At 37.0% G+C, this 15,237-nt stretch overlaps 2 pseudogenes; one reads left to right on the forward strand and one right to left on the reverse strand.

The window, feature by feature from the left end:
• Positions 1-1,292: 1,292 nt before the first annotated feature.
• Positions 1,293-12,147, reverse strand: LOC148935890 (uncharacterized; annotated as a pseudogene).
• LOC148935891 (uncharacterized) lies at positions 2,849-3,550 on the forward strand (annotated as a pseudogene).
• Positions 12,148-15,237: the final 3,090 nt, after the last annotated feature.

The following is a 15,237-nucleotide window of genomic DNA, read 5'->3' on the forward strand; positions in this document are numbered from 1 at the left end:
GATTAAAAATGTATTCAGGCAAGAAAATAAATCAAGAATATCGAATGCAATAGCGCAATCACATGGAACAAAATGGTTTACTTTACCTTTGTTCCGGAAATTGCGATTAAATTCAAAAAAATTGTCGATGATTTTAATGCAAAATCCGCGTACTTTAGTATGAACAAGCTAAGAGGCATGATCAGGGTTCATAAGGACGCTCTACCAGCATATTCCAAAAGGAATGTAGTGTACAAGATCTGCTGCGGCAACTGTGATGCGTGCTATGTCGGACAAACAATGAGACAATTAAAAACGAAACTGCATGAACACCAGAGTCATATACGTAGGAACACGACCACACATTCAGTTACTGAACATAGATTAGATTGCGATCATGAATTTGACTGGAACGGTGTGAAAGTATTAGACTGTGGCGTAAGTTGCAAAAATGACTAATCTCAGAGATGCTTTTTATTAAGAGACAGAATAATAGCTTGAATTCACAGTCGGATACTGAATTCTTATACCACGCATACATTTCGGTCTTGAGCAGGCTGTAACCTCAGCTTTGTTTTGATGACAAGCTGTTGACTTGTTGAATCACCGCGTTCAGTCACTGCCTTGAACTCGAGGCATGCGGACGCGTTGTTGGTGTGCTGCTGCACGAACCGTGCATTTCTGTGCGTGCTCTATTCGATATGTGTGAGCCGTGTCCATCCGATAATCGACAACCCTTAAAGACTACTCTATCTCTTTAAGAATGATAATCATAATTCAATGGGTCAACGAAATCAATTAGTGAGCACGTCGGATGAACACGGCATCTTATCCTTATTTTTATATTTTTATTTAATTTTCATTTTTGTATACACTGAGGATGACTCAAACTAGAGTCGAAACTTATGTCATATTTTTCAATTTGTAATAAGGAATATAAATTGCGCACTGCAAACAGCGCTGATTCTTATTTGCCCTTCTATTATTTCATATTTAATTATAAATTTATCGGAAAGAATAAATTATTTTAAAATTTAAAATAAATAATATTAAATTTACCTTCCTAATTTTCTGGAGAATAGTCCGCCCGTGTTTCGCATTGATGGAAAACCTCGATCTTTTCTTCTGAAAGCTCATCGCACATTTGCTTGAAGACTCTTCTCCTGTTTTTATTTTCTTCAACTTCGTCATCGGCTTCTTCATCGTCATCGTCATCTTCTTCTCCTTCTCCATCTTCTTGTCTTTCTTCATCAACTTCTTCTTCTCCTTCATCTCTCATATCTTCTTCTTGTTCTTCTTCATTTTCCCCTTCATTTTCTTCTTCCTCATATTCGGATTCATCCAAATCGTTTGCTTGTACTAAAAAAGAAACATCGTTGTTATTATTATTATCTTTTTTTCAAGAATTAGCTAATATTTAGTTTTATAACTTTTATTATTTTAAATAATTATTCACGCGGTGTGTAAATTTCGGTGTCGGCTTCGCTCACAGCCATCTCCTCATCATCGATATTTTCTTCCGCATTTGAAACAAAATTAAGCTTTTATTAATTGAATTCGATATTCAGTGTATATACAGTGAACTAATTTTAAAAGCAATATTTGCTATTTTCTTACCTGAAACTAGATCAACCATTGGGATACCCTTCTTCTCAGGCTGCGCGTCTATCCGCATTCGCACTCGTCCTAAAAATTCGATATTTTAATTTAAAAATCTGAAAATTTAGAAATCTAGATTTTTTTAATTATATTAATTTTCTATTATTTTACTCACGCTCGTTTACTCCTTCCGCCTCGTCTTCGGCGGGGCGTCTCAATCCCCATGGTTGGTACGGATGTACAACCGTGATATTATCTCTCGTTTAAAAAATTTAAATTAGAATTTTTTATACTTACATTCTATTATTCTAATTTCAATTACCTTAAAAATAAATATTTATCTCCTCCGTTGTAAAAAAAAGCGATATGTCCGCCAGTATCATCCTTCTCCACACCGCGCCAATTATATATTCTTTTACAATATTTAAAAGTCTTTTGTCCTCGAAATGCCCTAATCTGAACATAATGCTCAATAGGGTTTTCGAGCATTCCGGTACGAATTTTGCAAACGTGATATAATTTGTTTCTTCATTTGTTAATAATAAAATATAAGCACTTGCGTTTATCGTTAGGTTGATATTCGCGCACACGATAAAAAATTTTCTTAATTTTTCACAGAGTATTATTTTTTTCACTTTTTCACTTTTAGAATATTACAGACAGCGAACGAATCGGTGCAATAATGTAAAAACCGGCCAAGTCACTCACGAGAAAGTATAATCTCGAAAATAAACCTTTTCTATAATTCCGCGCGGTATTTATACTTTGAAAATACCGGCACACTCCAAAAAGAGGATGGCACGCAAAAAAATGCAGCGCCATTGGATAGATCAAAATTTTCCTTAATACAGGTTACATTTTTTCTATTCTCTGAGCTAAAACATAGCTGAAAGAAAACGAACTCCCCACTCAAGAAACACTTCTAACCTCCTCCTTTTTTATTTTGTAGTTTCTAGGTTTATTAAATAATATTTTGCGAAGAAGTTTTAAAAGTCTAGAAAATCTAACCTTTAAAAGATTTTATAATTTTATAATTTAAAATTTTTTAATTTTAAAATCTTTTAAATTTTTTAAATTTAAAAATTTTTCTTTTGCCCATCTGCACGCGCGTTCTTTTTTCTTAGTAGATAAGCTAACGAGTTCGACGAATTCGTCAGCCCTCAGTTCATTCGAGTGTCATCCTTCGAGATTTCAATCATAAATCCGAAGTAGTCTTTTATCTCTCATTTCAATGTGATTATTAGTTACATTTGAGAAGAAAACAGGAACAATGACGAATCGAAAAGCTGTTGCCGATACCGAGAAGCGCGATATTCCGGAGCCGAGCAATGTTCCCGATTCCGAGAGGCGCAAGTACAGAATATCTATATACGATATTCCGAAGGGAAATTGTAAGGAATGAAACGATAAGTTCCATATGATGCTCTCGACAACATATGGATTCAACATCTCTCACACGAAAAGGATACACGTTGGATTGCAAACAACAAACGAAGGAGTTTTCGTGTCAATGGTTAAATTAACCGGTAATTATGCAGAAGGAATTTATTTCACTGATTCCTGATAACAATTCCTAAACAACATGGGGCTTATCGATGAGTATTTAAACGCTACAATAAATCGAGACCGGAACCTATCATTGTCAAAAATGTTGCGATCAATTTTACCTCCTCTTATGGGTCGCGGTCCATATTACTGACGTATAAAGAAAATGAAGAGACCGCTATGAAAAATATCGAAATTCAATATCGAAGAACGACTATGGATTCGCAGTCACCGACGAAGAGACGTAAAACCTTTGCTGTCGCAATTGTGATGCAGAAGAGTACTTTTCACGGATTGGAAAATATTATGAAATGCGTACTTAAAACCTTTACAAAGCATGACCGATAATGTTAACAAATGCACGCAATATCTTATAAAAGAAATAGAATTAAACCTTCCGAAAAGTTACATAGATAGTGTGTTGTAGCTCGGATTGTACAAGATTGTAATTAGGGAAAGTCGGGTTCGCCGAGCCTTAGGAGTTAGAACTCCGAGCAGGATCGTAGGTGGAAGATTCTTTTGATTAAATATTATTACTCACTTTCGTTAAGTAGCTGATTTATTACGATACGGCTTCTTGATAATGATTCATGTGAATGTTGCTATTACTGATAACGACTGACCGTGACGAAATATAACTGTCTTGTTACGTATTGTGACTGCCCGCTCTCGATGATTTAGCGACCGTTTTTATAGTATTTTAGTAGTGTCGTTTTATAATTCTAAATTAGACCATATATGGTCAAAACGGCACGCTTTCGCAAATTCCTCGTTCGCGCTCCGCTTTGGAATTTGTGGACTTGCTTTTGCATGCTTGCATTTCCGACCGGCGTTTTCGTAGCATCGGCTATTCCGAGATTCGAGAATGATCATGAGGATAAGATATAATATGGCAAAAATAATATAAGAAGTAATTCGGGCTACAACATCCCTCCCTCGCCGGGAAAAAAAAACGGAGTTTTTCGCATTACAATTCTTCAACATACATTTACATAAAATTTTAAAATCGTGAATTTTCGTTTCTTCTGCGCAGTTCGCTATTTTTATTTACATTTTTTGTTTTCTTTTTTCTTATGATTACACTTATTATTCCTATTATAATTATAATTATTAATAATCCGCTGAAATTAACAAAATAGGTAAAATGTACGTTTTGGAATACGTTCGGCTCCTCATCTAGTTGCTTATTTAATTCGTTTATTTTTGTGTTTAATTTTGTTAATTCTAACGGGTCTTTTAGTATCGGTCGCAGTTTTATTTTTTCTGTGAGCTGTTTTGCACCTTTGATGTTTTTTGATATTAACGTTAGATTGTATTCCGGTAAATGTGCTCGTACGTAACGGATCGCTATCTATCGTCGCGTGACTATTGTTATTTTCGGCGTCGTTAGTTTACAATCGCCGTTTAATTTTACTTTACCTATACCATTTATCTCTAGTTTTCTTACTTCCGACTTATCATATTGAATTTCTATTTTTTGGTTTACTTGTGCGAAATATAATCACGCTTGTGGTTCCGTTAGCGTTAGCCATAAGATTTCAGAAATTATACGTCCTTGTTCACAATTCTGGAGCTGTTCGGGTGCGTTTATATAAATTTGCACTTCGCATGACGCGTCCGTACCTAGATGGGAAAATTTTGTTCGCATATGTAAGTTTGATCGTTTTGTATGCACGTGTTTAGTTCACGCTCTTCTAATAATATATAATAATGGTTTTCTTTATCTATTGCTATTAAGGCGTGATTTACCCGTATAAATGAAAAGATATTCGCGTGTTCGCGTATTGGAAACGGTATCGGTTTTATTAATTTGAATGTCGGGAAAGTGATTACTGGAAATCGGAAGATCGTGTAGATATCTGTTTTATCGTAATATGCATTTATAGTATTTATATATTTCTGGGTAGTGCGCCAGTTTTATTTTATTGAATATTCTCAGGGCGCTTCCTTGGAACCCTATTTTGATAAGTCTTTTTTATTTGTATTTTTATTTAGTTTTAGTTTTCCGCGAGTTTAGTTGCAAGCGAATGCTTTCATTCGATTTGCATGCACGGTTATCGTACGGCGGCCCATTTTTATCTTGTAATTTATTTCGGACAGTTTTTCTATAATTATGTACGGTCCGATTCATTGCGCTTCTAATTTCTTTGAGTGTCCTCGTCTAACTGTCTCGTCGTACAGTAGAACGTGGTCGCCTATTTGAAAATTTTTTATTCTCGTGTTTCGGTACTGTTTCGTAGTACTGTTTCGATTTTATCTTTTCTTGCTTTACACATTCTCTCGTTACTTGTTTCGTTGCACGGATCTTCTCTCGTAATTCTTGTACGTAATTGTCATACGAATAACTTATCTTCGGTGGTTTGGTTAGGGCTGTCGGTAGTTCCGCTCAGTGCCCGTAAATTAATTCAAATGGTGTGAATCCCGTCGCCGTGTATGGCGTTGTATTATACGCAAACATTGCGTAGGGTAGCCATTCGTCCCAATCTGTTTGGCTCTCATTTATGTAATGTCGAAGATATTCTGCCAAAGTTTTGTGTGATCGTTCTAATGCTCTATTACTTTTGGGATGATAGGCTGTTGTTTGAATCTTCTCGATCTTCAACAACTTGCATGTATTTTTAAATATTTCACTCATGAAATTCGTGCCTTGATCAGTTAAAATCCTTTCGAGAATCCCGTGTTCGGCAACTATTTTGGTGACAAAGACTTTTGTTATTTGCTTCTTGATTCTCTATCGGAATCGCTTTATTAAATTTCGTTAAATTATCTTGAAAAGTTAAGATATATTTGTTTCCGGCGTTCGTAATGGGTAATGGTCCCACTATATCAAGCGCATATTTTTCGGTTTTTTCGGCGTGTCGATAATTGATAGTTTGGTTTTTTGGTTTAGTTTATTTTTTTGACAGAGGTTGCATTTGTTAATATAATCCTCCACGTAGCGCGTTATACGCGCCAATTATGTAATAATTTAATTCGGTTCAGAGTTCGTGAGACTCTTGGATGCCCCTCTGTCGGCGCATCATAATATTCATAAAGTATTTGTTGCTTTTCTTCTGCAGTATATTCTCGTTTTATCTCTTCCTCTGTTTCGTCGTCATCGTTTTTCTCTTCGTGTGCGACGGTGTTTAACTGTGAGTCAAGAGTGATTGGATTTCTATTTAGTGCATCCGCGTTTGTATTTCCTTTGCCTGCCTTGTGAATAATTTCGTAATCATATTCTTCTAGCTTGAGTTTCTACCGTATCAATCTAGATCCAGGGTCTGTAACGCTGAATAGCTAAACTAATAGTCGATGATCGGTGATTATTTTAAAAATTTCGTTCCGTATAAATACGGAATAGTATGGGGAGTTAAATACTTCCGACGGAAGTATTTAACTCCCCATATTATCGCTAGAAGCTCTTTCTCAGTCGTATTATAATTTCGTTCTGCTTTATTTAATACTCTGCTGGCATAGACTATTGGTCGATCTTGACCTATTCGCCCTTGTGATAATATTGCTCCAATGGCGTAATCGAATGCGTTGGTAGTCACTAAAAATTCTTTAGTAAAATCTGGGTAATTTAATATTGACGCCGTAATTAATTTTTTTTTTAGTGTCTGGAAAGCGTATTGTTGTTCAATACTCCAATTAAATTTTTCCTCCTTTTTTGTTAGTTTTGTTAGAGATTTGGCAATTTTCGAAAAATCTTAAATGAATTTTCGATAGTATCCGGTCAGTCCTAAAAATAATTGTATATCTTTCACCTTTTTTGGTGTCGGAAATTTCTCTACCGCTTGCAATTTATGGGGATCAGATTGTATCCCATTTTCCGTAATAATATGTCCTAGATAAGTAACTTCTTTTCTGAGAAATTCGCATTTATCCGGCTGCAACTTGAGATGGTCTTTCAATCGTTGCATTACTTCATTCGTTTATTGTGTTCATTCAATGTTGCACCGTATATTATTATCAAGATAAACTGAACATCTGAGTCCTTGAATTCCGGTTAACACCGAGTTCATTAGTCGTTGGAATGTCGCGGGCGCGTTTTTAAGTCCGAACGGCATTCTATTAAATTCATAGTGTCCATATGGTGTAAAAAAAGCCATTTTATTTTTATGTTCTTCCTTCATTTGGAATTTGATGTATCGGATGCGAGATTTAACGTTGAAAAATACTTTGCATTTCTCAGCTAATCTAGGATGTCTGTTATATTTGGTTGTGGAAAAGAATCTCCGATTGTTAGATCGTTTAATTTTCGAAAATCCACTACGATGTGTAGTTTTTGTTTCCCAGATGCATCCACTTTTTTGGGTACTAATGGCGCATTCCATTAATTCGTACTGTGTATTATTCTGTCATCTAACATCTTTCCAATCTGCCGATTTACTAAGAGCAAAAGAAAACGAAGACGCAGAATGACAATTCTTCGTTTTCTTTTGCTCTTATCGTAGTATTTACTTGTCCTCATGTTTCTTTCTCTTGTCTCGGTCGTCTTACTTAATTTCTCTTTAATCCATTGGATTTGATCAGCATTCTTTTTTATCGTGTCCCGCCTTTTTACAATTTACGCAATATTTTTCCATCGCGTTTACGCCGATGGGTTTTTTGGCTCTGGGTAAAGAAAATCGGTTCGAATATCTATTAGTTCGACAATCTCGTCCGACATGTCCGATTTTTCCGCATCTTTGGCATTGCGATATTTTATTTTCGCGGGCGGATGTGCGTACTGTATTCGCTTTTGCTCGCCTAAAATTTTCCATTGGTCCTTTAAATTTCTCTTCCGCGCTCGCGTCAGCGATGGCGTCTTGCAGCGTTGTATAATATTGTGATCGTATCAATAATTTTATGTCGTCTAATAATCCGAGCTGAAAATTGCATAGAGCCTGCTGCTGTATGGTTTTCAAGATCGCTCGTTTACTTTCTATTGTGTTATTTCGACCTTCTGTCATGTTCGTATAGCTCCATAGCTAGTTTGTCCGTATGCAATCCAAACGCTCTTGCCGATTCTCCGGATCTTTGTTTCAACGTATTGAACTCTAGTTGCAAATGTGTAGTACTTTTCTTGCTAAGATAGCAAACTTTTAGCTCTCTTTTTAACTGAGCATATATTTCGAGTTTGAAAATCAGTCATAGCTTTGTCTTTTAGTTTAATGCACAGTATTGCTTCCAGTAGCGTTCCTTCTTCCATCGGATTCGTATTTTTCATAGCGTATGATGCAGTACTTAAGAATTCCGGCAACTTATGAGAGATTCCATCGAATTCCGGAATCATATCGCGAGCTTCTTTTAATCGTAGATATCCTGCTACGGTCTTGGATCGGTTTCGTATGTCTTCGAGTGTTCGTCCGTAAGTTATGTCTAATGGCTCGCCACGGAGTTGTTCATTAGGTACTTGTGCGAATCGGTTTTGGTCGAAAACCGTAATTTCTAGTCGACCTATTCGTTCTTGTAGCGCGCGAATTCCTTCTAGCAACACGTCTAATATTGATTCATTTTTCGGTTTTGATTGCTCTACCCTTCTGCGTGAGGGGCCTGCCGAAGCTTTGAGACGTTCTATTTTCGTATCTATTTCTGTGCGGGTTACCTCCGGTTCCCTAGTTTCTTCGCTACGAGGTATACGTAATTGTCGTTCTGCCATGTTTTTATGCTCGAGATTGTGCGGAGCCGTGTAATATTCTTCCGGATCGAAAATGCTATCGTAAGATGTTAGCGAGAACTGTCTTCGTTGTGAATTTTGACTCTCGCCTCCTTCAGTTCTGGGATGCCGTCTGTTTTTGTCCATTGATTCCGGCTATTAAGCTCTCGTCAACGTCATTGAACGGAAATACTCGCTCGATAAGTATGTGTGGATGGAGCACCAGCTCAGATGAGCTCTCATCCGAATGTCGCATTTCTAAATTTCGACGCACGCTATCGCGGATATCGCGTACGATACTTCTTGGACTACACGTACCGAGGGTGACAGGCTCGCCGTGTAACTACAATATATTTCTAAGAGGTCAGTTTCTATTTATTTCGCTGTCCGACATTATTGCTATCGTTTGCTTACAATTTTTACTGCGATACGATTTTTTTACTTACAATATATCGCTGCTAGCTTCATGTTGCTTCATTGTCGCGTGTTGTTGTCGGTGTCTTCTTCGATGTCGCTGATATGCGCTCGCTGGCTGCTCTACCGGGTGTCCTTATCAACTAGTATCGATGTATGATGTTTGGGCGATCTTAGCTCGCTGCTCTGTTGCCGCTGATATCTGTAAGGTTGTCCTAGATCGGCACTCAGCTATCTTTTTCGTACTCTTTCGATTGTAGGCTTGTTATTTTCTGACGGAGCCTTTTTCGTCTGCCTGTTTTTCACAAGTCTTGTAATTTGAGAAAGTTTCTTTTCTGCCTGCAGCTTTGGGGCTAGTACTGCAGGTCTTATGAAAGTTGCCAGAAAAGTTTTTTTTTCTTTCTGCCCGTTTTGTTTGCTAGGATTTACTCTCGATTTCTGCTCGGTTAGCGATTATTCTTTCAGATTGTATGAATCGTGGGGATAATGTCGACAATTTCACCGCTGCCACCAAAATGTTATAGCCCGGATTGAATAATTACAAGATTGTAATTAGGGAAAGTCGGGTTCGCTTTAGGAATTAGAACTCCGAGCAGGATCGTAGATGGAAGGTTCTTCTGGTCAAATATTATTATTCACTTTCATTAAGTAGCTGATTTATTGGTACAGCTTCTTAACAATGGTTCGTGTGAATGTCGCTATTACTGACAACGACATGACATTGGCCGTGATGAAGTACAACTGTCTTGTTACGTATTGTGACTGCCCGTTCTCAGTGATTTAGCGACCGTTTTTATAGTATTCTAGTAGTGTCGTCTTATAATTCTAAATCATATATATGGTTAAAACGGCGCGCTCTCGCAAATTCCTCGTTCGCGCTTCGCTTTGGAATTTGTGGACTTGCTTTTGCATGCTTGCATTTCCGGCCGGCGTTTCCATAGCATCGACTATTCCGAGATTCGAGAATCGTGAGGATAAAATATAATATGGCAAAAATAATATAAAAAGTAACTCGGGCTACAACAGGTGATATTATAAAACTCAGTTTAAAAGGAAATTATCACAAAATCGCGCGCAAAATACGTATGCAAATAAACGATTTAACATTTCTGGATATGTATTTCGATATAATATTTGTGGAATTAACTTCTCTCAGATTTAATGAAATTCTTCGTATTATTTTCTCAAATCGTAATTTATAGCTTTTATTTATAAATTGGTATAATATGTACAACGATATAATAATAAACTTAATGATTTTGTAACTTAAATTCCAGTCTTTGTCTCTTATTTTCTTTTCTCCAACCTAAAATTAATGCGCTACGTCCTTCGAGCTAGAAATCTAAAAAAATTTTCAGACATTGCGTTTGTTATAGAATAAGAGTTTCATATAACTCCGAGTTCATTAGAAAAACGTCTAGTGCGAACCTGTTCGTTCCTGTTTTCCTATTTCGCATTCCATTTTCGTCAGGTCAAGTATATTCCCTTCAGACGCACACCCTCCCTTCTTATTCGAGGGCTCGAGTTTGATGCAATCTCTCCTGTCATGCTCCAGGAGGATTATTTGTATATTTGCCAATGGCGTTGGAGGGTGTCGCCGTTGCAATCCGACCTGTATTCATCGAGAAAATAAGACCATCATCTCTCTGGAGTATCGGTCGTGGGGATTCGAAAGAATACATGTATTAGGTGTACAAAAAAGTTCTGAGCTTTAGATTTCATACAACCGAAATAACAATTTAAATTTTATGTCTTCTCGCCCTTTTGCGGTTTTAAAGCGTTGACATTTGGCCTTCTAAAATGCCATACGGTTTGGCGTTTGATGCATATAATCTCAAAAATCAGTAGTGTTCACGATGGCAATAACAAAAGAACATATTCGATTTTCCATCCACTTCGCGTTTCATCTGAAGAAAAATGCTACTGAAGCCACTGCAATGATTTGTGCTGCATATGGAGAGAACGCTGTAAGTCATACTACATGTAAAAGATAATATAAAAAATTTCGCCAAGGAGATTTCAGTCTTGAAGATGAACCGCGTGCTGGACGCCCTCAAAAGATTGAAACGAATGAATTGCACTGCTGGATATAAACTCTGCGCAAACTGAAAAGGAGCTTGCAGAACAGCTTGGCGTTACGCAGCAAACCATATCCGTACGTTTACATACGGTGGGAAAGGTTCAGAAGGAAGGCAGATGGGTTCCGCATGAATTGTCCGAAGACAACAAAAATCGTCGGCATGACACTGTACTCACTTTGCTTTCAAAGTTCCGGAAAAAAGATTTTCTGCACAAAATCATTACAGGCGATGAAAAGTGGATTCTTTATGATAACCCTAAATATAGAAAATCATGGGTTGACCCTGGTCAACCTTCAACATCGACACCAAAGTCCATCCACGCTAAGAAAGTTTTGTTCTGTATCTGGTGGGATTGGAAAAGTGTATTGTATTATGAATTGTTACAACCGGGTGAAATTATCACGGCAGACCGCTACCAACAACAATTGACCAATTTGAGCAATGCATTAGAAGAAAAGAGACCATTTACTGGCCGAAGACGTCGTAAAGTGATCTTGCTTCATGACAATGCTCGACCACATGTTGCGAAAGCGACTCAGGACCATATCTTTGCGTTAGGCTGGGAACTTTTCCCGCACGCGGCGTATAGCCCAGACATGGCGCCTTTCGATTACTATCTATTCTGATCGTTGCAGCATCATTTTTTTTTCTGATACACATTTCGTGAGATTTGAAGAGATACGAAAATGCATTGATGATTTTATCGCTTCGAAGCCGGTGAGCTTCTATCATCAAAGAATTCGCAAGCTACTCGAAAGATGGGAAAAGGTTGTTGATGTAAACGGGGAATATTTCACTGATTAATATTTTTTTGTTTGTTTTTGAATAAAGATTGAATTTTACAAAAAAAAGCTCAGAACTTTTTTGTACACCTAATATATATATATATATATATATATATATATATATATATATTGTAATATACGTATATATATGTGTATCATTTTATTGTTGACGTGTTATTTTAAACATGTTATTTGCGATAAATATCATCACATGCCTCGGTAGTCGAAAGGATAAGATGCCTGCCCGGTAAGTAGGAGATCCAGGTTCGCTTCCTGGTTGAGGTGGTATTTTTTCGCAAAATAATTACGAGTTTTGACGGTTCGTGGTCGGGCCTCGCCGTGACGCACACCCTCCCTTCTTTTTTTTAATCTTTCTTGTCGCAGATATCACTTTATCGAATTCAGAGCGGTCTCGAAACAAATTTTTAAGTTTCGCTAGCTATTAGACATCAAGAAACCTTTTGTCGTAAGAAAAACTTGATTTACATCCCATATATACAAAGTAACAAATTTCTACCTTCGGGACGTTCTGCGTATCGTACCGCAAAAATCTTTTTCCATTAGCGCGGGGACAAGCATATCCCTTCATCATCCTTCTTATCGTTGGCGCCATTTTGTCGGACCCACGAGCGGTCCGAAACAAATTTTAATAATTTCGTTAGCTATTAGATCTGGAAAAACCTTTCATCTTAAGAAAAAAACGTGATTTGTATCTCATATATACAGAGAATCAGTTTCCTTCTTTCGATCTAAGTTGTGTATCATAAAATTCGCATTCCGTTCTCGTCAGGACAAGCATATTCTCTTCAGATGTTCGTCGTCCTTCTTATCGCTAGCACTATTTTGTCGGATCTCACGAACGGTCCTGGAACAAATTTTAATAGTTTCGTTTGCTATTAGATCTAGAAAAATCTTTCGTCTTAAGAAAAACGTAATTTGTATATATGTGTAACGTCCGAAGAGCCGCCATTTATATTTTTTTTCCTCTTCCACGCATGTAATATCACCTTAATATAATTCATCGCCAGCGACCGAGAACGGCCATTAGCTCTCCTGCCGTTCCGCCTAACATGGCGCACCCCGCCATTATTATGCTACATAGATGTAATATTATTCTAACCGTCTTCTTCAATAATTATAAATATTAACATTTAATAACATATGTATTCGATTATCCTAACCACTTTCCTTACTAACTATAAACAACAATATTTGATATAATACACGAAATACTTTATAATTATACTTTAAAAATATTTAAATTATAATAATAAATATAATGTTCCTTAAACATACCTAAATATAATACCTGCATTAATAATAAGATCATGTTAATGATAACGATATTAATTTAATTAATTGTAAGATTATTACTACAATAAAGCTCGCATTACTGTTACGCGCATCATCTCCAGTCAGCCACGCACTGATTGGCCGATCAACGACCGCCATAGATATGCACATCTAGCCTAGCTCTATAATCTATGCCGCCGCCAACGCACATGGCGTTGGCGGCGGCATAGACCATAGAGCTAGGCTAGATGTACATATCTATAGCGGTCGTTGGTCGGCCAATCAGTGCGTGGCTGACCGGAGATGATGCGCATAAAAGATGGATATCCAGCTCCTTTTTACTATCCGGTTTGATAGCCGAATTATTAGTATCCGGATATCGGATCGAAATTTGAAATATTTAAAATTGGTGCCATTAGTGCGAGATTCGAGACGCAGAGTCCTCTAGGAACAAAGCTAATCATTTTTTATCAGATTGGCTCTCTTTTGTACAATCTTTTTAAAGGTTTTAAAGGTTTAAAGGTGTATTTTCAATAATGCTGAAGTGCATTAGTGAAAAGTTTTCTAACTTAACCTACGAGAAGATATTAATAGCAAAGTAATTAGAGAAAATTATTGATAAATTCATCTTCTACATGGTGTAGACCTGAAGAATATATCGTTCATTTTATTGTTGCATTCAATTATAAAATATAATGGCACAAGGAAAATCTAACGTATGGAAATTTTTAAAAATATATAATAATGATGAAAAAAAAAATAGAAGGCGATTCACAAGTGAACAATAGTTCGCAAAAAAAAATTATGAGAGATAAAACGCCTAAATTATTCTCTACAAAACCTTTCTGGAATCACTTGAAAAGTAAACATCCATTGACAATAGAAAATGTAAGATATTGAGTTAGGCAGATGTTGAATAGACACGCGTATATATATATTAGCACGGTTATTATATTACAATATTCTGTATTGGTTTTCGAATGTCTCAATAGCGGATTGCCTCTATCTCGTTTTCTTTCCATCCTGTAGGAGGCGCTTCCCAATGTTTCGTTCCTAACTAAGACTCGTAACACTCTCTCCCTCGTTATTATTTAAAAGTTCAGCAGCTCAGGTCGTCTTCTAATTCTCTGTGAACGACGTGGCGCAGTCTTCGGAGTTAGGTCTGCAGCTTCCCTAGGTAAGGTTCCACAGGTTCCTGTTGCTCTTCAGGAGTGGGAGTGATAGCCCTTCTTGTGACCGGACTTTGTCCAGGTAGTGTATCTCTCGCCACTTCTGGGCTAAGTTGCACAGTTTCTTTTGTTTCAGGTTGATTTTGTGTCGGTATGGCTTCTTGCAGATGTCTCGGACTAAGGTGGTGCGTATTAGGTATATAGACATTGTCACTCATGCATGTGGACTTTATAATTTGGTCAACATGCCTTTGGTGTATCCTTCCGTTTACTTCCACTTCATACTGCAGTTTCCCTCTTCTGTTAATGATTTCTCCGAATTTCCATTTATTACTGTCATACATTCTAATCTGTACTCTATCTCCTCTGTTAAATTCTTTTCTTACTAGCAGATCATCATTCTTGCCTTCTTTTTGTTTTTCTTCTCCTCTTCTTACTAAGTCATTCCTTGTTCTATATAGTCTCTTGAACATCATCTCTCCAGGACTCAAACTCGTCGCACTATTTGGTGTTTTCCTGTACATCATCAGGAATTTATGAAGTTTGTCTTGTAGCAATCCTTCTTCATTAGCCATTGCTTTGAGTTTATTTTTGAAAGTTTGTACATATCTTTCTGCTTGCCCATTTGTGGATGGATGAAAAGGTGCAGTGAACTTTGCTTGAATCCCATTTTTCTTAAAAAATCTTAGCATTTCTTCTGATCTGAACTGTCTACCATTGTCTGAAACTTGGGTGATGGGTAGCCCGAAAGT

Source organism: Pogonomyrmex barbatus, unplaced genomic scaffold (genome assembly GCF_055798465.1).
Source record: "Pogonomyrmex barbatus isolate J1 unplaced genomic scaffold, ASM5579846v1 scaffold30, whole genome shotgun sequence".
In the NCBI taxonomy this organism is placed as follows: domain Eukaryota; kingdom Metazoa; phylum Arthropoda; class Insecta; order Hymenoptera; family Formicidae; genus Pogonomyrmex; species Pogonomyrmex barbatus.